At 39.9% G+C, this 25264-nt stretch overlaps 1 protein-coding gene across 3 annotated transcripts in view; it reads right to left on the bottom strand.

Annotated features, from left to right (window-relative positions):
- Positions 1–22940, bottom strand: part of LOC108112848 (protocadherin-like wing polarity protein stan) — a 50108-nt gene extending 27168 nt beyond the window's left edge. For all 3 annotated transcript variants that reach the window (XM_017223162.2, XM_017223164.2, XM_017223163.2), the window contains exons 1-2: positions 22313–22940; positions 2935–2964 (exon numbers count right to left, since the gene is read on the bottom strand). The gene's annotated coding sequence lies outside the window, so the exon portion shown is untranslated. The remainder of the gene's footprint in view (positions 1–2934; positions 2965–22312) is intronic.
- Positions 22941–25264: the final 2324 nt, after the last annotated feature.

The raw sequence follows: 25264 nt of genomic DNA on the forward strand, positions 1-25264 counted from the left end.
GAGTGCAACATTCAGCGTCATCGTCTTTGTTCAGTGCAACTCATCATTTGGTGAAAATTTGCATTCTTGTCTTTGACTTTCGTTTTGTGATTTTTCATCACCTTTCTTTCGTTGGCTTTTCAGCAGCAGCAGCAGCAGCAGCGGCAGAATGCAAAACTGTGCGCCCATAAACTACTTTTTAGCCTGGCCAACTCGCTGCCCCTTTCGGTATCCACACTCTGGGTATATCTCTTGGTATCTTGGCAACTGGCCACCAACTGTGTCAACCAGTCAAACTAGTTTCAGTTGCTCCTCGTGGACCGTAGACCATGGACCGCAAATGCTGATTGCTCTTTCTCTCCCAGCTGCAAAATTGATTGAAAGAGCTAACTCCTCGTTGGCTCTTTGGGTTTACAGCTATGCAACACTAAAGATATTCGCTTATTTTCGCCATTTTCGCTATTTATGCCTTGAACCCTGGGACCCGTTCTCAACTATGGTTTTAACTGGCCTAAAAGAAAATGTTCTGGCCCGAAACGAACTTGAAGGCCACTTAGCAGCTGTGGTGAACGGAATGGTCAGCTAATTTTATCTGCCTCTCCAATCGAAAGAAAACCCAAATCGAAATCCTGTCCAATCGACACTGGTTTTCGTGACGTTCACGCCCAAAATTGAAAACACCAACTATTTGCTAATATCTGTTGCTTATATAATCCGCTTTGTGAACAGGAAAACTCGTTTACCCCAAACCAACCCCCCTCCCCACCAAACAGTTGAAAAACTTTTGTTAATTTTCGCATTATTAATATGTTGTATTGACGGTAAAGTTTAATCAACTTTTCACTGGTTTGTTGATTCGTTTTGAGGCCAACGAAAGTTTGGCCCGGAAAAAACCGAATTGAAGCCACAAATGAAATGAAAATACTTTTTGCCATTTTGATTAGAAGTTTTGCAAGTTGAGAATTGCATGAAATGGTCGAATAAATTGTTTATTTAATGTCCGACTTGTTGCCTTTTTCGGGGCTTCGAGCACGTACAAAAACTCCGGACTTTTTGCACGTACAAGCAGCAAAGGAGCCAAAGAGGCAAAGGGAAAATGGATCCTGAATCCTGCATAAAGTTTAAAATGTCTAAAGCTCTTTAAAACGCAGCTACAGTAGTTGATGGCCCTTCTGGGTAAGCACTTGCGAATATTTCTGCTAAATTGCTGGAATATAAAACACATTTCCCGCTCAGAGTTTTCCCCCCTTTAGAAAAACCCACTACCACCGCAGACAATTTGATAGAGATTCCATTCATTCAGAAGCTCAAAAAATAAATTTAGTCTCAATTTCAGTTCTACTCTGGGCAATTGCAAACATTTTCGCATTTGCCGCCACAAAAACCCCGCTGTTGAGGATGGCGGTAGAAGTTGGCGTCGGGCTGTAGGCCACAAAAGCAAATTAAAACATTTGCCAACACAACCGGAGCAGTTTAATGCATTAGGCCAGGCAAACATTTTACCATTTTACCATTTACCACCCGCTGTCAGCTTGATAACTTAACTGGAAATCCCTCTGCCAACCATTGTGACTTCCGTCAGTTGGCCCTACAATTAATCACATTTCATTTATCAATTGTTTCGGCCCAAAAACAGAGAGAGATTAGGCCAAACAATAAAAGCTAAATCTGCCATTGGTAATTATTTAGCCAATGCGACAACAATAGCAAATGGATGCTGTTAATTGGATCGCGTTATGTAGGTAATAAACACGCTGCCTGAGCGAAAAACACCAATAAAATTCCAAAATATTTTTGGTTTTTCCTTTCATGCGGAAAACCAAATGATGAACTATTATTTTTATTGATTTTTATTGTATGGGCTGTCGGCCAATTAGCTAGACTTGTATATACAGGAATTTGATATTCCCTAGTTTAGTTTTTAAATGTATAGAAACTCGCAGATTTGTTATATTAAATGACTAAATTAAAGACTAAAGAGTGTCCAATCACAAATAATTTAATATATAACATTTTGAAACCACCAAGAAAGCCTTTCCTTTACTTTACGAAACCCCCCAACACCTACTTGATAGGATGGCCCATCCTTACACACTCTCCACACCTCCTGGCTCCAGACACATTCATTCAGGCGTGGTGGAATGTTCGGCGCTAACTGATCGGGCAAACAAAAACAGTTTCTCCGGGTGTTTGGAGCTGGAAAAACGTGTGCTACATGTGGATAGGATGGGGGGAAATGGGAATACGTTGGGATGAGATGGAGAGAGCCGACTTGATGGGAGTTTGGGTCCAGGTACCACGGCGTCGATAGGCGGCAGCGTTAACTGTTGTTCGAATTTGTCTGTGGTCAGTGACCCAGCCCAGTCCATGGAGTATGGAGAGAGACTCGAGAGACTGCAGGCGGGGACTAACCGGCAAAACAAACATGTTTTAAGGCAAAAAAGAAACATTAAGAGTAAGAGACCCGGCAATCTGCTACACTTTGAGAGGAGTAAAGAAACACATTAACTTTGGTCAGTACATGAATACGAGCGCTCGTTAGTAGATAGAAAGGTTGAGGGGCAGCCAGTAGAGGAGGGGGTCTAAAAGCGGACAACCCCTTGCGTGCCGAATGCCATAAAACTCGCGAAGATATAGAGAACGCACAGCGGAGTTCTATAGACTATAATTTGAGAGTCTTTGGCCGCGGATCGCAATTATCTTTTGCCGAACATGGAACACGATCAGCGAGTTCGCCGCTTGAGTCTTTTGTTTTCAAGTTTGGGTTTTGAGAGTCTCCAGAGATCGTCGCACCATTAGAAAAAGAATCCCCCAAATGTGTGGCTTCAGAAATTAATTCAAATATAACCCAGATGGGCTGTAAATTATTCAGATATTTACTCAGCTTTGGTCGTGTGAAATGCCGGCTGCGTCGTTCGGCTCCCACAGAAATTATGATATTATATATTTACTTACATTTCCTCAAGTTGATGCGATGCCCACGATCTGCAGAAGAGAAAGAAAGAGAAAATGAGGAGAAATTAATATTAAATTACACATTAACGTACGCATCGGAGGTAATACTCAGAAATAATTTCCATTGTGGCCCGCAAATAATGGAAGTTTGGTATCGTTTTTAATGAAATCACGAACAGAGAAAGAAAACTTTTAGCAGAAAGCGATGAAGATTTTTAGAGTTTCACGTTCTTTGCCAAAAATTTGCGAGTTGGGGAATGCAGAAATCTCAATCCACATACGAGTATGTGTTATAGTACATATCAAGCGCTAATTAAGCAAGACTCGAGCCTCCCCCTAGAAACTTTTACTAAAACTTAAAAGCGAGAAGACGAGCAGCGAGAGAATTAAATTAAGCACTACTGTGGGAAAATGTCTTGAAGCGTAAAGCAATAAGAACATTTCCATGCTCCCCCTAAAAAAGTGGTTTCCACCAAGGAAACCACAGGGTTGTGTGAGAGAGGAGGAGTAGAAGAAACTACGAGGTAGCCAAGCGTACAAGTTTTCCCAAAGCCTGGGGCCAGACATGTGTCAAGGTTATACTCCTCCAACAATTAATGCGAAGCGATGGGAGGAAAACTCTTCGTTTAGCCAACTCTGTCCACTGAACATGGCCGAGTGATTTCCGGGGGGAATGTAGGGAGTAGGAGAGCATCTCAATAAAACCGGAAGGGATGAGATGGTAAGTGGAAAGCGATGCCGTACAGGGAATGTTGGAATTTTTATTGCCTGAAGCTCGGGGGAGAAACACACACATATACATATGTGGACATACACAGGTTGAAGTGTAAATCACATTAAATCGTAGAATTTCCATGACACATCCTGGTAGCTGCTGCTTCTCCTCCTGTTGGCACACCGTTTATCAATTATCAGCAAGGACCCATCGTCCTGCCTGCTTCTTTGCACGAAAAAGGATTCTGGCAACAAGGAGAATCGATTACACAAACAAGCTAAGGCAGTAGGACCTGGAATGGGCTAGAGAGCTTTAGCCAAAAAAATTGAATTTATTTTCCATCAATATTGCTTCTATGCCCAGGCTCAAACCGAAAAACCCTTCGGGCTTTTTTGTCCTGCCCGGAATCGGAGAGGCTTGACCATTGGCAATTTAATTTTCCATGTGAAATGTGAAATGTTTCCTCAACTCAACGCAACTGAGCTCTTTTGCCGTATTATGGTTTTGCATATTTGTATTTATAAATTGCCGAAGCGAGTGCGAGTGTGCGAGTGTGTGTGTGTGTGTGTGTTTGCGTGGAAATTTTCATTTACAATTTCAATTCAATGCTTTATCCATGGCCATTCGCCATCATCATGTATGAGGCTCATAGTTGAAGGATCTCTCCGCCGTAAGAGTTATTTATGTTTACATTATAAATGAGTCCTGTGGCTGCCGTGGTTCTTGCCGCCTTTTGTTGTTGCTTTTATTGGCCAGAAGAGAGCCAGAGTGGAAATCATTAAATATTTCGTATTTAATTTTACCTCCTGCGCTGCACTGCAAATATTTATACCCTTGCGGAGGATTTATAATGCCTCTTATGCCTCTGCCAACCGTATTTCAAACTTATTTAATCAGTGCCTTAACGAATTATTATTTCGAGTGCCTGTTAAAATATTATAGATGTGCAAAATTCATGGCAACTGCTTTGAATTAACTCTGCTTTAAATACCTTATCTTGCAGATGGCATCGTAATGATAAACGTAATTATTACTCTTAATTATACCCGTTACTCGTAGAGTAAAAGGGTATACTAGATTCGTTGAAAAGTATGCAACAGGCAGAAGGAAGCGTTTCCGATCCTATAAAGTACATATATTCTTGATCAGGGTGAATAGCGAAGACGAAGGAGCCATGTCCGTCCGTCCGTCTGTATGAACGCTGAGATCTCAGGAACTATAGCAGATACAAAGTTGAGATTAACCATGAAGATTCTTGAGGTCCCTACGCAGCGCAAGTTTATTTCAGCATCCTGACACGCCCACTCTAACGCCCACAACCCGCGAAAAACTAAAATCGCTGAAATCTCAGGAACTATTAGAGCTAAAAAGTTGAAATTCAGAATGTTTAACCTTTACTATCCGGCAACACCCTCCCATACGCCCACAAGGCTCAAAAGACGGTTTTCGCATTTTCTAGAAAAGCTGATATCTCGGCAACTATAAGAGATAGAAAGTTCGGATTAAGCATGTAGGTTTTTATGATGCTCCCAATGCGATCAAGCCAGAAAAACTAAAACAAGCAAAAATCTCGGAAACTATAAGAGATACAAAGTTTTGCTTAAGAAAAGGTACTTAAGAGATGCCACTGCAACTTGCCACGAAGTTGCGTCCGGCCAAGCCTACTCTAACGCCCACAAACCGCGAAAAACTGTGGCGTCTATAATATTATTATGAATGCCTTGTTGAATTATTTCTGTTAATATCTATCGATTTACCAAAGATTTTTAAAATCGGAACATTATTTCGCATTTATGAAGAAACTAAGGGTATCTTATAGTCGCAGCACTCGACTATAGCGTTTCCTCTCGTTATAAATTTCACTTTATTGAAGTTATGAGGGAAAACTAATATATCAAACATGATAATTAGGTAATAAAAGTGTTAATAAATATACTTGATAACTAGATACATGTTCTGTCAGAAGTATTTTATAAATAACTATTTTTCTTTTACATTTTTAAGGTTTAATTTCTCCAATCTCCCTCTTTAATGCCCAGCAAACTGTTAATTAAATTAAAATTAAGTAAAGAAAACGATAAAGCCTAGAAACAGCTTTGATTAACTTACTACCGCTTGAACCTTAACCCTCGACCATCACTTCAGCCATTAATGTTTTGCTATTTGGCATCCTCGAACCCATTTAAACGACGCCCACGTGACTGCCAGTTGATCCTGCAGTTTAAGACGAACATCACGTAGCCAGGCAAATGCTTTTCAAAATATTTTTACTAGGTTGCCCTGGTGCCATAAAATAAAACAAAACATAAGAAAATAAAACGCGCATTTTCCTCGACGTCTGGAACGTGACATAAATTAAATTTTACTCCATTAATGGAAAATATTATGAGCACAGATAGCAGATAGAGAGGAGGGGAGGCGAGCAAAACTGAAAAACTTGTAAACTTGCAACTTTTTTCCCGGCTAAAGTATTTCAATTTTACAATAGGGCAAAGGGAGAAGTTGCAGATCCCAAGTTGAGCCAAGTTGAATTGGCGATTGTTGTCGACTCGATTGAACAGCAGACTGCAGCTGAAGTTTGTTAATTTCACAAAGCTAAGTCTGAGCTATTTCTCATGCAAATCTGTTCGAATATCCCGGAAAATATGCAACAATTTTAGATGTGCAATTGTCCAGGGCAGAAATATTGTTTGCCCATTTAATCGCTTTCGGAAAAAAAAATACCTCGCCCCCTTTTGTATTTTCACATAGCAAATGCAGTTGGAATTTTGTGCTCCATGAATATTTCTGACTTTATGCTTCATTGATTTCACCATGAATTTTTCACTAAGCTACCGAAAAGCTAAGAGAAAATTGTTCGACCATGGAATCGCAAAACCTAATTCAAATTGCTATGCAATCTGAGGAAGAGCCCCACCGCAAAAATAACACACAGCTCTCTTAAGTAGGCAACTACTACTCAAGTGAGATGAACAATTTGAGAGGGGATCGTAAAGGGTTAGTGCTGCAGCAGCAGCAGCAGCAGAACAATCGCAACACTATCTAAACAGACAGCCCATTCAGATCCCTCGGGCGTGAAGGATTTTAAGGGTCCCTAACTCCAACTCTTCTTGACCGACTTCTGCTGACCAGAAAGAACGAACGAAAAAAAAAAAGGGAAAGCCCTCCTTCTCTACGTTTTTATGGCCTCTGTTCTATTTCATCAGCTCAGGCTTAACGCTCCAGCCCTGGCCATTCCATCTGCTGACCCCCGGAATCCTTCGAAGGATTCGCTTTACTTTGCCACCAGCTCACATTTCGTAGTCCGCGCTCATAAACATTTTAGTGGCGGGGCACGTTTCATTTTGCGCCGAAATGCGTGTAAATTGCTTTCGCTTTGCTTTTAGCCGCTGCAAATGAAACTAAAAACGCTGACCGACTGTTGAATAGTTTTTTGGGCCAACATCGTTCTATGCTTCCCTTCCCTCTCACTTTTTGGGGCAACTTGGCAAATGGCAAATGTTTGCATACGGCCGACGTGATGCCGAAAGGATAATGGAAATTTTCTAAAAATTGTATCACCCGGCTGCTGCTGCTGCTGCCGGCGTCTGCCTTCCCGCACCGAAACAATTTTGTAATCGAAAAAGTTTGCCAGGCCTTCTGGCCCAAAGCAAACAATTAGTTTAGGGTCTGTGGGGAAATGGCTGACGGGGAATGGCTGAATGCTATGCAGTTCAACTGGCAAATGTCAGATGTTTTTATTTATATCCCTTAATCGTTTGCTCATGTCACGAGCTCATTGGCTCTGACACACTCGACTGGAGTCCGTCGAATTTGAAATTGAGATGGCCATGAATATGTTTGGTTGGATACACTGAACTAAAGTATGGAAGATATTAGGTAACTAAACTATATTTTAAGTTAATAATGGGAATAAGGATTATATTCCAGGTTATGTCAAATAAGAGGCTAGAAGCTTGTAAGTTTTAAATGCTTTTACTCATAAAATTACTAAAAGCTTTGAGGATTTGTATAAGTTAAAGGGAATTTATGTTTTGTTAGTCTATAAAAGATATGTATATGATTCTTAAATGTAAATTAATGAGTATAATGGATAAAATTCCGAACAATTTATACCCTCTATACATTTAATGGCAATGGCAATGGCAAGCTATTAGGATACCATAAACTCAGATACATTGAAAACCTGCAATAGGGGTTGATTGAAAAATAAAGAAGATACCGAAGTCAACCACTAAAATTATGCTTTGTTGACCCCACGCTCGGCAGTAGTCCAAGATTTCCTGTGATCACTCCACCGAAGACTCAGCATTCCGCATTTCCTCCCTGCCATAAAAATCCGCATTATCTGCACACCCGCCTCGCCCGCAAAACCATTAATAATGCTTAAAATTTAAGTCCTGGCAAATTGGTTTAGCCTGAGCCACAAAAATATATATACAAGTATATATATAAATTCCCACAGCTGGAAAAGAAGCACAAACTGAGTGCCGAAAATGTTTGTGTCGCAGTTAATTATAACGCTTAAGCTGGCAGCCAAAAAATTTCCTGCCTGCGGGTTGGAATCAAGGGGGTTTATATAAAAGGAGTTGGGTTTTACCTGTCAGGCGTTAATAATTCACTTGTCGACCTGCCGCAGAAGCCAAAGAGCAAAACTAAACTGCGCTGACAGCAAATTTGCTTTTAGTTTCGCTGCGAAAAACTTCCACATGGTTAACTAATTAAAAGTTATTAGAACATAACCAAACCTCCCACAGCCTGCAGCCCACTTTTCCTTTGGCATAAAATTTATTGAAATTTATTTCGTTTGTGCGACACGAAATTCCCATTAAAATCGACTTTTATGCGGCACATCTCTCCCGTTGAGGACGACATGACAAGCTCCTGGCAGGTAATGTGCCTCCTGGAGGTCCTAGTCCTGGCCAATTACCTCCGCCTGATGGTCTCCGGGTCAGCTTTAATTAAACGAAATATATATATATATTCCTTCTGTCCACAAGCAGTTATCGCTGTCCAGTGTATATTTTTTGAAGCAATTTAAAATGGAGAAAAAAGAAGGCCCGAAAAACAGGGCAAAAGGACCTTTTCTGCTGTTGCTGTTGCGGGGCCTAAAAGCAAATATTCATCTGAGGGCCACATCGTGTTTCACAATTTTTATTGGCATATTTACCGAAAATTAAATGGAGCGTAAAGCAATCTGCCCCAGCTTACTGCTTCCAGCAGCCACCGTCACTTCCTCTGCCCTTTTTTTGGGTGATTTGCACACGCGGCGTATGCGTAATTTGTATGCCATTAAGGCGACGGGCGCAAAGACGAATTACATTAATTGCTTAGGCATCCCCCTATATATATATGGGAAAAGCTGCACTGGCTGTACTCCCTCTGAAACGCATTCAATTGTAAATTTTTCGTACTCCAAAGCTATTGTTGATTTTTGCAGCATCTGCCTCCTTTTGATCTCTCCCACTTTTCATATTCCTTGATAATTGCTTTTATTCGCTTTTCAGGGCTCTCCTTTCTTTTTTTTTTTCTCCCTTGTTTGCAATCAATTTGATTCTCCTGGGACTTGACCAGAAATTAATTAAAATGCAAATTAATTTGCAATTATGAGAAAATCCCTCATAGAAACTGCTGCTGCCCATAGCTACTTCTGCTGCTGCCATCAATTCTCCATGAAATTAAATCGATATGCAAATAAGCCCATGTCCTCCAAAAGAAAAAAAGACAAGGGAGAGTAAATAATTCAAAATAAATATTTGGCCATGAATTAATTGCAATTTTACACTGTTTGGCCAACTATCAGAAAGCTAGATGATGACAGTGCGACTTTTTCAAGGATTACAAGTGGAATGCATAAAAATGGTAGCTTAAAAAACGCAGCTTTAAAGGATAATAGTAATTGCTGTTGAGTTTTATGAATGGATTTTGTTTAAACATTCATGAACTATGAGATAAAAATGAAAATAAGAAACTTACAGATGATTAAATGGAGAGATACTTAATAGCATACGGATTTTTCACACCTCAACAACAATGGTAAACATGATTATGTATATATATACTTTTTTTTTGGTAGCAACCTTTCCCCTTAACTCCTAACTAAACGCTTATCGATAACCGCAGTCGTGCGTGCCATTCAATCGCACATGGAAATCAACAAATGGTGAGACACACTCGATAAAAGCCAATAATCGCATTATCCGTTAGGCAAATCCACTTACACGGAAATCAATCAGCCCCATTATTGTCTGGATATTCGAATAGTTACCATGACCACAGCGACAAAAGCATGCGAAAGAAAATGGCCAATCAGTGGAAATCTGGGTAAGCAAAGTGCAAGCCATTGGAGGATTCTTATATCAAACCAATGGTATGGTTCTCTAAAGGGTATGTTCGGTTGATGAATGTGTGTAATACAGGGGAAAGAATGTTATTTGATACATTACAAGTAATTTTATCTTATTATAAAGAAGGTTGTAACCTCCATGCTTGTAATAACTTTCTTTGATGTTTGATTCCATTCCCCTTCTTAATATTCAAAATTCAAATCAATGGGCTTTAAAAAGCATATGCTTTGGTCTTAAACAATCATAATCCTTTAAGAAATCATCTAAGTTCCTTAAAGATAATCGAAAATTAAAATAATATAGAGGCTGTCAGGCTATATCATAACTAAGGTTACTGGATATTGCCCAGTCGATTCAATCGACTTTCTTTTCCCTTCTGGCTTGGCTTTCCATGGTCTGGGGCATATGTTAAATCAGTCGGCGATAGCATCGAATGCCAAGAGGGAAGTTGAAAAGTGGCAAAATGTGGATGAGGGGCGAAATCAAAGGTTAATCACCCCTGCAGGGCACGCAACACAAATACATAGACAGGCGGCACACGCATACACATTAGCTCCACATGGTTCTCTGTTCCTATGTGTGTGTGTCTGTGTATTTGTGAATGGGATTCGATGCGAGACTTGGCCAGAAGTTGGAGTTAAGGACACAACTTGCCAGGGGTGGTCCTTCCAATCCTCTTCAGCTCTTTTTTGCCCCCCAAGAAGGCCGCAAAGCTTTTTGCAAAATAGCGCACTCACATATGCAACTGTGTACCAATGTGTAGGTTGTGTGTATGTGTATTTGTGCTCTTACCACTTGAAGTTCTCGATTTGACTCGAACTGAACTTTTGCGTGTTTCAATACCATAAATACTGCATGCCTGTCTGCCCCTGAGAGCAAGAACAGAGGCGGGGCAATGGGTGGCAAATGGGGCGGAAGGAAGGAGTCACACATATGCGGCAGACGAAAACACATAAAAAAATATTACCAATTATTTGTCATCGGTTTTGGATGTCTGGGCAGTTAAAATAGGTTTTAATATGCTTGAAAAGGAAGTGCAACGAAGTGCAATTTAAAAACTAAGTCTAAAGTAAGATACTTCCTAAAGATGGATTTTGAACTTATAACTTTCGATTATTATTGGTTTAAAAACAGGTAAACATATATGCTCACTTTTATTTTTCTCTGCACAAACCCATTTTGTGTGGCCTAAACAAGTTTCGCCCAAAAAACATAAACAATCTCAACTGGTATTATGGCTAAAGTTTTCTTTGCTAAGTTTACCTCTAAGAATGTTCGCCAAACCATGAAATTTATCTGCTTCGAATTGTCTCAAATTGAATATTAAATATTCTATAGCTTGCTATTTTTATGGCATATCAATTAAAGCTGCAGTAATTGTGAATTTTAATCATGGAGAGTGGACGCCGCATAAATGATGATCTCGAACGGAGTTTGAGTTGACAAATGATGGACGGATGAATCATCCCCTTCCGCAGGACTTTCTCCGACCCCGTTCCCCCTCCCTTTCTCACATTTTAGCACACAATCAAAATCCATACGAAATGAGCTGCGGCACTGCTCCTTCGGTTGATTATTTTTTCATTAGCGCCTCGAGGCAAAACTCCCAAGGGGGCCGGAGAGGGCTATATCCTTGTAGAGTATGAGGGCGGGGCAAAGTATGGCCACACGAAAGAAATGTCACAGTCCATTCTTATTTATTGGAATAATTTCCGGAGTGTTTCTGTCACTCTGGTTTAACCAAAAAAAGGAGGGGTGCTTGCTGCCTTAGAATGAATCATTGGATTTACAAGCTTTGCATAGACAAATAAAATAAAAAGAAAGCACTGGGAAACACGCCATGTTGGGGTGCGGACCAACAAAAAAGAGCCCTCAAAAGTGGAAAATTTATATATTTTAGAAACATAAATAAAACGCTGGTCCAACTGCAAGGGACTAAATGTCAAACATTCGTTTGTCCCCAGCGCCGCGGGCTTCTTTGATGCAGCTCGTCGAGGCGTTGAATGCCACCCTCGCTTTGAGGCCCCTCCATATATATATATATATTTGTGTTTTTTTTTTCTTTTAGTTACCCCCTTTCTCTTTTCTCCTTTCTCCCTACTTTGTACTTTCCCTCTTTTTTTGTGGACCACCACCCCGTTTGGCGTTTTGTAATAGAGTTTAATGCAACTTTTGCAGGCTGGCTGGTTGGCTGACTGACTGGCTGGCAAAAGCCTTTTTCCACAGACAAACAGAAAACCGAATAGAGTGAGATCCTTGGTGATGGTTGAGGGGCGGGTGGGTAGAACCCAAAAGGGTGTTGAGGGGGTTGCAGCATTAGCCGGGAACTTCCCTTAAACCAAATGCATAGAAAATTCTATGAACCAACGGCCACAACAAGGAACAAGAACAACAGCCGGCATTTTGCCGAAAAAAGGACTTGCTCGTGCCGCATTTATTGATTTTTGTTCCTGCCGCCGCCGCCGCCGCATTCTCAATGAAACGCACACACACACTCCCAAATACACACATAGATACAGGCACACTCACACAGATACTAACACAGACATATACATTTGGCTAAATGTGCGTTTGGTTATATCCTCCCCAATTTTCGGCTGACGAGGCGATCGAGCAACCACCAAAAACGCTCAATGCGTGGGGTGGTTTTGTTAGTTTTTCATGAAAACAAGGACAACAAGAGCGGCAGCAACAACAAATGGAAATGCAATCAGCAACAATAACAACAACAACAATGGGGGAATCAAGGACAACGTGTCCAACAGCTGTTCTCCACTTTCCAGGACAACAAGGATAACGATGATGATGACGATGATGATGAGCAAAGCGATGCTGCGTCTCCTTATGATATGCAAATATTTGACGAGCTCAATAAACGCTGAGTTTTCGTGCAGTGCAAGAGGAATAACAACAGACAGAAATGCGGGAAGGAAGGAAGCAATTGCCAACAGGACGAAGGACATAAAGCGAGATAGACATAGAGAGTGAAAAGGATAGAGAGAGTGACGCATTAATGCTCTGCGTATATTGTCGTCTATTGTTCTTCCAATTTGATTCTTATTAGCAAATTCAAATGGCTCTATTCACTAAGAAATTAACAGGAAATATATATATTTTAGATATATTTTATTATATTAAAAAAATAGTAATTGCATTCCACCAACTAAGGGTAGAAATCAAAGTTGATTCTTAATGATTCTTAGATAGCCATTACAACATCCTTTATAGTTCAATCGAATTGATTTATATGAAATTTCAGCTTAAGCCACCGCCACGGGTAGTTAATCTTTGTTTGGCCCATCAATATCCCTGGGCTGTTAATATCCTGCCAAAATGCGTGACCAAAAGTTAATGCCCGATTTCGGAGACAGGGTAAAAAGAACAACAATAACAGCCAACACCAAGGAAAGACTGACGATGGGCTACAAGTGTTTGAGTTGCCGGGCCCGGGACTCAGCTCCAGACAAATGCAAACCCATTACAGGGAGATGATGATAACCGGAATAAGGATGAGGATGTGGATGAGTTTTGAGGGGCGGACGGAAGGGGTCTTGAGCCAGAGCTTTATATGCAAAGGAAACTCGACAAATTACGGCGAACAGCTCAGGGAAAAGCGTCAAAAGTTGGAAGGGAGAAGGTTGTAACAGGAGGGAAAAGCCGAAGAGAGCACACATGAATGGGCATAAGGAGAAAAATCGACAAAAGCGGAGCAAAATAAAAATCCCATCGCCCAAGTAGGGATATGCCTTTCAGTCCGCCAGGAGAACAGCCAGGTGACTGGGCGACTGGCGACCTGACGACTGACGACTGATAACTGCCAACTGGCAACTGCCACGCCCCGTTGCACGTTGAACACACCTGCATGAGTCATGCTGCCCCCAGCCGTCGCATTTTGGATTTCTGTTTATGTTGCACGAGAGTTTATTACGGCAAACAGCAGCAAGGACAACTGGCAGCCCAACAACCCTGCTGGCTACACACAGAGAAAAGTCACCAGCTAGCTATCTAAGACATTCATAAATTAGAGTAACATATTATTCGTATAAGGGAAATAAATCCTAGCAGATTGCATAGGAGTGGCTTTCAGAAATATCCCTCTCTATTAGAGAAACTCACCCTAATGAGTTTTAGATTGGTGATGGTGAAAAATTAAAAAAAAAAAAAAGGATACCCTCTGACAATATGATTTTTTCCCTGTGTGGTTTTACTTCCCTTTGAGTCCCGAATCCCGAGTCCTTTTGGGCGTCTACTGCCTTTGCCTCTGGCAGCGGCATTTATGGCGCAAACTTGTTTAATATAATGAACACTGCGGAGGCAAAGTCAGGCGGCACGTGAGTCAGCCTGCTGCAATCCTGCCTAGTCGAAAATCGTAGGAGCAGGAGGAATAGAGAGAGAGTGCGGAAAAACCACCCTCCTTTTGGGGGGCGCTAGAGTGCAGTGGAAATCAACCACCGACGAGTGGTGTGCCTGGACCTGCAACCACCTTGCCGCAAATACGATGAACAAACACAATTTCTGTCGCTCGAATGATGCAGAAGGCTCTTTAAAAATGAATAAAATGCAGCAGGACAGCCAACAGCAGGAGCCGAGATCCCTTTGATTGCATCACTCAATCTTTCTGGAAGAGAGTGAAAATTGCTTGACCCCATGTCATGTGGCTGCTCATTAGTCCTGGGCAAATGAAAGCCCAAAATGTCAGGCGTTTCTTCCGAGCGGCTCTGATTGAAATCGACCACAAAACGAGTTGTGTCATGTAAATGTGGCTCTGGAAATCACAGTTCCTCTGCCTCTGACAGCCTCTCTCTCGCTCCTCAACTGGCTCTGTCTCTGTCTGGCTATGTCTCGTCCTTGTGGCGCCGCTTGTTTAGGGCTTCTTTATTGGCCAGTTGGGGCAACGGGCCCTTGTGCGTTTGCCTGCAATGAACTCCTTTGCAGCAACGCCATCCTTTAACATGGCAAATTGTTTGCGCAAAAGGACAGCATAATTGTCTAAAGAGAACTTTTGCAAAAGGAAATATAATCGACACAGGATTGGTTCCCGGGAGCAGCAATATTCCGAAAGGATGTTAATGAGTTTTGAAAATGAAGAAGCTAAAGCCAGCTGCTGTTGCTGTTGCTGTTCCATTTCCCCAATTAAATCGTTTTGGCCATTCACTCTCGACGAGTGTTTTCAAAGCCGCAGCTTATATCCAACTTTATAGATGGCCATCAAATGGATAACCATCAAACTGGGATACTTACGAAGACGGGGATTGACTGCGCGGATTGCACTCCATCCTATCATTTTCTACCCCTTGCTCATAATAATTGTTAGCAGCAATAAATTTCAGATAACGATAAAGGACTAACGCCAACAGACAGACTTTCTAACTCCAAGAGAGACACAGACACGTACGCACGTGTATTCAGCCGGATAACGGAGTTCATCTTTGCCACAAATTCGCAAAGGTACACAGAGAGAAATCGTGCATCTAGAGAAGAGATATCTTATTTGAGAAACTTTTTATCTTTATGGATGCATTTATATTTAAAGAAATACAAATCACTTTTCTGGTAAAATATTTTTCTAAATCATACCCGTAACCTTAGCCTTAAGTTGTATCCCCATTTTAGGTCCTGCATTTATCCACCGTGTAGAAGATGCTTCTGCCAAAGCAGACAATAAAATGTGGGATTCAAATATGAAATGGTGGGGAAATGTCTCGGGATGGGGCCCAAATAAATTGAATGAAAAGTTTTATCTGCCAACGAGTTAAGCTCGTAGCTAATCGTATCGAAGGCGATAAACAGGCGCGGTGGCAACTCTGCCACATACATATACTATATAAATGTATATCAGCGATGCGGAGCGTAAATTCAATTTGCTCAAATTGAAAATGTGGTGCGAACTTCCACTTCCGTATTGATAGGATGCCGCAAACTCTCGCGTCCACAACACACACACAAATATACAGCCACACTGGTACCAGTGTGGCCAACGGCGTGTGTAGGGCACGTACACTGATGGCTTAACAACTTATTTATGCTTAGCTATAGAGAATCCGTCCCCCCATTTTCGCTGTATCGTCATGGCAACCGGTTCTTGTTGCTTCGCTTGCTTGCTTGCTTGCTTCCCTTGTTTGCCTTCGCGGCTTTCCATTTTGTTTTTGGGGATGGCATAGAGCCACAGCATCACACCCCCCCATTTTCCCGCCTTTTTGTGCCCAGAGAACATGCTGGTGAATTGTCCTCGGCGTTTTGTCTCCCAACTAAGGGCTGGCAATTTCATTTAAATTTAATTCCACTTTCTGGCACGTTGTCAGCGCTGTCAGTTTATTCAAATTCTCTTGTACTCTTGCACGCACGTTAATATATATACATACGAATATATATAGCTATAGCAATACATGTGTGGATATGAGTCAAGGACCTGCTATAATCAAAATAATCAAAATAAATTGCAATATGAAACTATTTGCTCGGATAGACAAAAGGCACTGGGTTGTGGCTTGGCATACAGAATATTTCCCTGCAGAAACAGACACATCCCCACACCTTCGGTGCCATCAAGGCTATGCATTTTCAGAATTTGATAGCACTGAGTGGGGATTGTATTCAGTTTTTTGCCTTGGCTTTACGAATCATTATGATAATGCTCCAGTGTGTGTGCTGAGAGAAAAGATTGACATCGATACACAGCAGCCATCCGTAGCATACATTTTTGGGGGGACGACGACTGTTCAAACTAATGACAAAGGCCCGCATAATTGCGTTACGCTCCCGGAAAAGACTAAAAAAAAAACAAAACTGTCTAACAAATATGGGTCAACTTGGTGGACAAAGTGATATAGTCGGAAGCTGGCGTCCAGAAGAAGTTTTTTCTAGGACCCCAAAACGAGTGGGTGAGGGGGGCCTGATAAATTGTATGCAATTTATATATACAAGCGTGACTGACATGCAAATTGTGATAAATTAGAGGGGAAAGCACTGGAGCCAAGGGTGGCAAATAAGCCACCCCTTTCCTTTACTCTTCATCTTCCTTTCTTCTCTACTTATTGTGAGCACCCCCAACTGAGCCAAGTTTGATAAGCAAACTTGCTTGACATCGAGCTGGCGATGAAGTACGAGTATAGTGAACTCGAACTCTAGTGATTTTGCTACTACAGCTTTGGCTTTCACTCGTCTGGCAATTTGATAAAGTTATTACTGGATGGATGGGGGGGGTAGGGAAGTCGGTCAGCTTAATTAAGCCAATGAATTATATGCTCCACTCTGCGCTCAGTGCGGCTGCCTGCTGCTTTTGCATTCATTTTGAACTCTAATGAAGCGTAATTGATGCACTTTCTGCATTATAAACATGTGACGTCCACTGATGATGAGACGCTTTAATCAAATGAAATGCGGCGACGGCTTTTGCTGTTGGCCAATTACACAAATTCTGTTGGGCGGTAAATCAAGATATATATATATAGATATTGAAAATGCATTAAATAAATCACACTCGAGGTGTTAAAGCCAACTTTGACTTATCTTCTATGCTTAATAAATTAGTCTTCCTGTATTCAGGCAACTTAAAATGATGTAAAAGAAATTAGTTTTACTTTCCTGATTATAAAATCAATCGAATGCAATTAATTATAGCATAATTAGCCACAAGCTTTAAATTAATAACTATTTCTGATAAACTTCTTCAGAAATACGATTTCAATAGAAGTGAATTAATAAATGTTAAGCTTTCATAATTATGTGGTTGTTATTATTATTATATATCGTCATTGGTAAGCATTTGTTCTCTTGGCTATCGGCAATGCTAAATCATTTTGATGGTTTCAAAGGAATCCACAAATACCTGCGGTTAAATTTATGAATTTAATAAATTATTAGGTTTTACCGTGGTATTTAAAGAAGGTCAGCATTCGTTTATCTGCATTTGATTTGTAGTTTAAAATTATTCTAAATTATGTTTAAATGCAAAGCGATTTCTGATAAACCGCTTTAGTGACATACTTTGCCGGATTCCTTTGACATTCCCAAATAAATGCCTTTAATTATCAGGTTAAATATGGTGGTAAAGTTGCAGTGAAATCATATTGGTGTCTCTTTAATGAGCTTAAATAAAATTATGAATATTATCAGTAAATGTTTATTTTTATGCATTTTTTTGCCTATAAATCAAATTAACTAGCTGTTTAAGATTCAATAAGAAATGCTTATTAACAATTGACTTTTCCTAATCTTATTAAATTGTAGTTTAGAAGTACAAAGCAATAAAACCAAGTTATTATTTCCCCCCTCCCCATTTCCATTACTTAATTAAACTAGATTAGTGAAGAAACAATCTTGTATCTTTCGAAATAAACACAAGAAACTTCATTATAATGTGACTTATTCTCACTAATGTGAAACACCACGTCATTCACTTAATTTGACAGCCTGATCGGCTTGAAGCTATGGGCATCCATTTCATCAAACACCAGCCATCCGCCCACCCAAATTGATAACTCTAATTAATGCAATTGAAACAAATTTCTAGCATGCAAATGAACGGCGTATATGGAGTGCTCTGGCTTTTGGGCATGTTCTAGATGCTTGGACATGCCTCATTAGCCAAAGTGCCACAAACTTTGGCTCCTCTAATTGAATTAACACTAATGAGGTCTCTCGCACACACTCGCAACACACTCATATACACACACTGAATCACCCGATTCCAGTGAGGTGTGAATTCCCCATCTGGCAAGGAGAGCATCCTTTTTTTTGCCTACATTATTCATGCATTTTCCCCCAAAAGCTTTCCATTTCCTCGTTACTTGATGGCGTTAGTAAATTTAGCAAAAACTAAAAACATCGTAGGGAGGGGGAGCAGGAGGGGGGTGTATATTGAGCTTGATGTGCAGGGCTGTCAATCAATCAATTTGGGCATTCAGCCGTGGACAGGGTTACCACCGCACCGTTTTGGTTGCTTTGAGCATGCGAGATTTGAGTTTGCCAACAGCCAGAAACGAGCTGTAAATTCATTGAGCCAAAGCCAAAGCACTTAAATTCTTCGGTCGCATCCTAATTGATGCAAAAATGTGGTAAATTCAAATATTATTCGTTATTACACTATCTAAAAGTTGGCATTTAATTAAATAGAAAATAAATTCCATTTATTTCTTGCATTTGAGAATGATGATTGGTCTTTTGAGGGACTAAATTGAAGTTTACGCTCTAAAGAATTCAATGAATACGGTTTGGGATTGCAAATATTTGTAAGATTTTTAAAGCTTACGAATGTTTTAAGAACAAAAAGTTAGTCAAACCCAAACAAATGTCTTATTTCAGTGATTTATATAAGAAGATTGCAAAACAAATCAAACTTCTTCATAGAAAATGTTAAAGAAAGTCAAGAGTTTATCATCGTATCACCTTAATTTTCTTTCTATGCACTTAATGCCTTGTTATTTACATTAAAAAGGAAACTACAAAAACACTAAATATTTTAGCAAGGCGAGGCATTTAAGCCATAGATGATGGATAGCTTTTGGGAGCTGTGTAAATATTTATATGTTCTCTGCTTTCACAGCTAGCATTCATAATTCATTCCCTCTGTTGGACTATTCCACCTGTTGGGCATCCGAAATACAATTATCCACGAAACCAAATCAATATCTAATTTAGACGGAGGAGAACAGAGTTACATATCCAGACAAATTCCATCAATCATGCGATAGACGCCGCATGACATAACCTATCCAGCTGAGTCTGGCTTTGCTTCCATCTGTATCTGTAGCTGAATCTGTATCTGTATCTGTCGGATTTTTGGTTGTATCTGTGGGCTGTTGCTGCCGAATATAACTATACCGTACGCCGTGTATATATGCATCAATTAAGCTTTTATTCTAACATAACAATTTTGAATGTGGCCGAAACCAGTTTTGAGTGCGGCCAAGAGGGCCCGAGCCTACGCAGAAGTATCTCATGGCTAGCTGTTGTGAATAGTGACCAAGAGAGGCCACAACAAATCCATAAAATACACAAAAATATGTAGACCGTCAACGTCATCAATGAATCTGGAATGAGTACATTGAATTCAACCAACTCCTTGCCATGCAAATTCCATTTGACAATGGTTCCTAAGACGTTTTCTAATAATTTTCACAATAGACTGTTGATGTTTTGATGGAACCCAATCCCAGTCACAAATCAGCCACATTAACTGGCACGAGACAACATTCAAATGTTAATTAATCAAGAGCCATAACGAGTTTTCCTTTTGCCGGTTTTGAATTCCGAATGGATTGACTGAGGTTAGTTCGCCGGATGAGTTGACAATACTCGGCGAATGTGGCATCAGAAGCCGGAAAAAATCGCCTTTTTTTTGTGAGTCGACTCCTTGGCCAAGTCTGAGCTGATCTTTTTGAGCTCAAAAAAAAAAAAGAAAGAAGAGCAATGAGAAACAGGTTGTGGCTACCGAAGAAGAAGAGGATGTGTTCTGGCCAGGATGATGGCCTGTAGCTGAACTGACTGCCGGTGGTGGATTGCTCTTAACCTGGCCGAGACAGCTGCAAAACCGCCAAGAGAGCCGGGCGCTAACAAACTTATTTCTTGCACAGGAAAATATTTTATTTTGAGTTTTTTAGAGATTTTTTATATATGTTTGTTTTAAGTAAAAATTTAATAATAAAAAGAGTTAAGACATTACTTATTTTATAAGATGAAATACTTTAAAAAATAAATAAAAATTCAACAAAGTAAAATATCTCAAACTATAAGAGAACAAACTACCATTAAAGGTTTTCATTCTCTATCAATTATAGATCGTTTAATCCAGAATCCAAGGTAGTAATTATTTTTTTCTCTGCACCTGCCGCAAGAAGAATGGAAAAAGGTTGGTAACATGCCAAGCGAGTGAAAGAGAGAGAGAGAGAAAGAGAGAAGGAAAGAAAAGGTAGGGAACGAGGAGCAGTAGCTCTGAAAACCAGTCTTACAACAATTTTTCAGCTACTTGCCACTGGCATGCTCGAAATGGACTTGACTTGACTCTTCCAATTGCACCAAACACACCGCATTCCAACTAGAAAATCATAAAACATAAATGTGCGAGAGTTGCTATCCATTTTCTACCCATTTCAAAAACAAAAAAAAAACAAAAACAAAACAAAGGCGCCGTGTTAATGGCCGCTATAAAAAAATGAAATCTATCTTAATAAATTGGCAATCCGACAAAATCGTCGAGTGAATAATGTATCCAGCGGATAAGTTTGTTTTCAGGCTTGCTAAAATATTTATGCGCCAGACAAAGGGACCGAGATACAAAGATACGAAGATACAAAGGCGAAATCCCATGGACAAGTGTGAAATGCAGGGAAAACAAAGCACTTGCAATGCTCAGATACAGATACATTTGTATCTCGTGCAGGCAGGCATTTGATTCCATGATTCCCCGATTCCGATTTCGGTTATGTTTTGACCCGGCTCTCCTCCTTTTTCTCTCTCTGTCTCTCTGCTTTTTTTTTTTTTTTTTTGCTCCCCACGTTTTAATGTGACTTTTATTGTGCTTCCTCCTTTTGTTGTCTCATTTGGTATTCAGTTTTATGTTTGCTTAGAGCTTCGCATCGCGTTTGTTTCTTTTGTGGCGACTCTGAACTTTAACAGTTGCACTGTGTGAACGTCGGACTTCGGCTTTATTGGCCAACTGTTTTGGGCCAACTGTTTGGCCCAACTGCTAATTGGAGATGGCCAAGAAAGAGGCCCTAAGTTTAAAGGCCCAATTGGAACTCTATTTTATTGCCGAAGCCGTACAGCTGAAAGCAGTTAATTAAGAACTCGTTAAATCGAAAATATTTTGGAGGGCAGGAAGAACTTTAACGCCTCGAAATCCTCTCTCTAGCTCTTAAGTCGGTTTAGCTTAAGCTTATTCAAATAAATAAAGTAAAAAATCACATTTAAACTAAACAAATTTTGCAAAAGGTAAACTAAATCACTACCTATGACATACCTTAAACAAATATTTTAAAAACTGAAATGGATTTCTTCTTGTCTAATCAGAAATATTTCAAATGTGAGCTAAACCCGAAAGAGTAAAATCCGCCTGTATGCACAAAAACCAACATTTCCACCGAGAAATAAATCGTTAAATCCGAAATTTATCTAAAAGAGTTAAAGCCCCTCTTCCTGTAGGACATACAGTATCCTGTTGGTACGACACCTGTCATATGTCATACATCAGGTGTCATGCATCGCACAATCCCCATTAGAATGCAGCCGCAATAGCGCCCACAAGGACACACACAGATATACGCATATACTCGTATATATCCCAGATATATCCTGACTGTGGAACGTGTGAACTTACAGGCCTTTGTTTGCTCTGCCTCGGAATTTCCACGCGTCGGTGGCCAATAATAATCCGCTTTAGCTGCACGGCTGCATTGTTAAATATTTATAATATGGCATTTAAATTCGCGCATCCGTGTTTTCCTTTTTTGCACCTTGTGTTTGTATTATTAACACAATATATATAAATTATAATTAGCACTGGCCAGTGTGTGTGCCTGGCTGTTCTCACTTTAGCACTGTTTTCAACTAATTTTAACTATTTTGATTCCGGGAAATTCGAGATATATATATATATAGTAAACAGACTATAACCTAGCTAGGTATTTTCACGGCAAAGGGACGCTCAAAAGGGGGTGGTTGGCTGTTTGGTTGTTGGGAAAAGCCAACGCACTTTACGGAAAAGAGCTGGCAAAGGAAAAGACCGCGCGCAAAAATTCACAGAGAGCGACGATTGTTGGCGAAAAACCGGTAATTTCGACCGTCGAAGTTGTTACTTTGTGTTTGCGTTTAGCTTTTGGCTTTTGCCTTTGCGTTTGTCTTTACACTTTTGACTTTGCTGAGACGCGCACGCGTAGCCCCGAGTGTAAAATAATCACGTTTTTATGCTAACCCAAAACGCTCAAACGCGTCCAATCGGTCCGGAGTCGCAGCGTTAACTGACAAAACCAAAAACAGAAACTGAGTTCCTAGCTAGAAATTCACCCGAAGCCAGTTCGTGTATCTGATGCATACTTTCGGTGGTGGTTTTTCTGCGGGCGGGTGACTCAATGTTGCTGCAACATTGACGAGACTTTAGCAACATGTTGCCGATGAACAGGATTTTCATTGCTTCAGAACAAAGTGAGTTTTTGTAAATTGATGAGAAAATGTTATTAAATGGAAATATGGCCTAAAATTATTATGGGCAAAATACTGACTCTTTGAAGATAAATCAGAGTAATAATTAAGTATTCTTAAGTATTTTTTAAAATATTTTTTCAAGGTTTATAGCCAGAACAAAGTTAAAACAAGACCTACAATAAAAGGAACGACCGTTTTGTGTTGTCGACGACCAAAACTGACTAAATTTATCAATTTCTGGTAGATTTGGGAAACTTCATTTTTGGGCCAATTTTTGCATTTTTTTTTCTTTTTTGCGAAAAATGGCCAAAAATTGACATTTTTAGGTGTGAACACAGTTATGTTGGAAATTTAATTCCAAACTCATCGAGATATGACTTTACATATTCCGATCATTTTTGATAGCGTTATGGGCAAAATACTGACTTTTTTATGATAAATCAAAATAAAAATGCTTAAGTATTTTTTGAAATATTTGCTTAGGTTTATAGCCCATAAAATAGTCAAAATAAGACGTACAGTCAAAAGAATGATTGTTTTGTGCACCTAAGAGATTTCTGGTCAATTTGGGAAACTTCATTTTCCATCATGTTTTTTTTTACAAAAAATGTCCAAAAATTAAAATTTTTAGGTTTTGAAAATTTAATTACAAACTCATCGAGATATGGCTTTCCATATTCCGACCATTTTTGACAACGTTATGGACAAAATACTGATTTCTTTGACGATAAATCAGAAAACGATTTTCAAGAAATATTTGCAATATTTTTTTTAGGTTTATAGCCTATAAAATAGTCCAAACAAGACGTACAACAAAAGAATCGATTGTTTTGTGCTGTTGACGACCAAAACTGACCATTTGTTTCACTTTCTGGTTTGTTTTGTTTGTGATGAACCAAATGACCAAAAATTGACATTTTTACAAACTCATCTATATATTACATTCCCTATTTCGAAAATTTTAAGCTTTGTTATGAAAAAAACTCTGACTTCTGATTTCTCAAAATTGATTTCCCAAAAATTGTCAAAATATGGAATGCCAAACCTCGTTATTCTTGTATTTTTATTCCCAATTGATTGGTTTTTAAGCTAGTCGGCAGGAAACAAAATTAAATTCCAATTAACACCATTTTATCACTAGATTATCACTAGATCACTAATCTAGAATCAATAAAAACTGAAGTGACATCATATGAATAACAACAGATATAGATCTTATGGAGTTAAATAGTCTAGAGCTGTTAGCCCAAGAGTTTCAATTACGCAACCATTAAGGATGAACAATGATTCGATTTTACGACCTTTAGGTATTTCAGATATTCTCCAGAATGCTGTTCGATTAGATTTCAATTTATCAAATTATGCAAAATATTTAATGCAATTTAGTTTGGCAAGGTTCGGGAGAATAGTGGAACATATGGTAGTAGCCAGAAACCAAACACGCTTTTGGCCCACAACGGACAACAGCCGTTGGTAATGGTAATGCAAGAGGATTGTGTGTGTGTGTGTGTGTATGTCGACTGGAATTTATAGGTTACAGGAAGGTGTTGGCCAAGACAACGTAGTTCGGCCAACATCTCGCCTTTGGCCAGCTGACGTGGCCCGAATCCTTCCGAACAGTACCGAATCCTTGTGATTCTTGACTAGAAGAGAGACTAAGGGGGGAATGGGAAGGCTTCTTGCATGTAATTGACATTGGCCCCTTGCGTTTGATTAATTGCATTTGGTTGGGGCTCTTCCAAGCCATTGACTCGGAATGCTCCGAATTTCGCCCATTGATCTGTATCTATGTAACCTTGTGGCCATGTGTAGCTGCATCCGTAATCTGTAACCGTTTCGAATTTGTATCTGTGTGTGCCTTTTGCGGGGCAATAAATTCGACATGTTCGACATGCTTTCCAATTACTGAACGCTGGCATTAAACAAATGCATCGCACTTGACACACGTCGAAAGCCGGCAGCCCTTTTCGGAGATCGGAGCTGGTAGATGGGACAGCAGTGGGTATGATATCGAAGGAGCCAGTCCTACAGGATCCAAAGAAACCAGCCAAGCAGACCAAACACTTGAAAAAATACAATTTTCTTTCCAAAATTTGTTAGAGTGACCTGAAATTAGAGCAAACTTCGT

Source organism: Drosophila eugracilis, unplaced genomic scaffold (genome assembly GCF_018153835.1).
Source record: "Drosophila eugracilis isolate 14026-0451.02 unplaced genomic scaffold, ASM1815383v1 contig_90, whole genome shotgun sequence".
NCBI lineage: Eukaryota > Metazoa > Arthropoda > Insecta > Diptera > Drosophilidae > Drosophila > Drosophila eugracilis.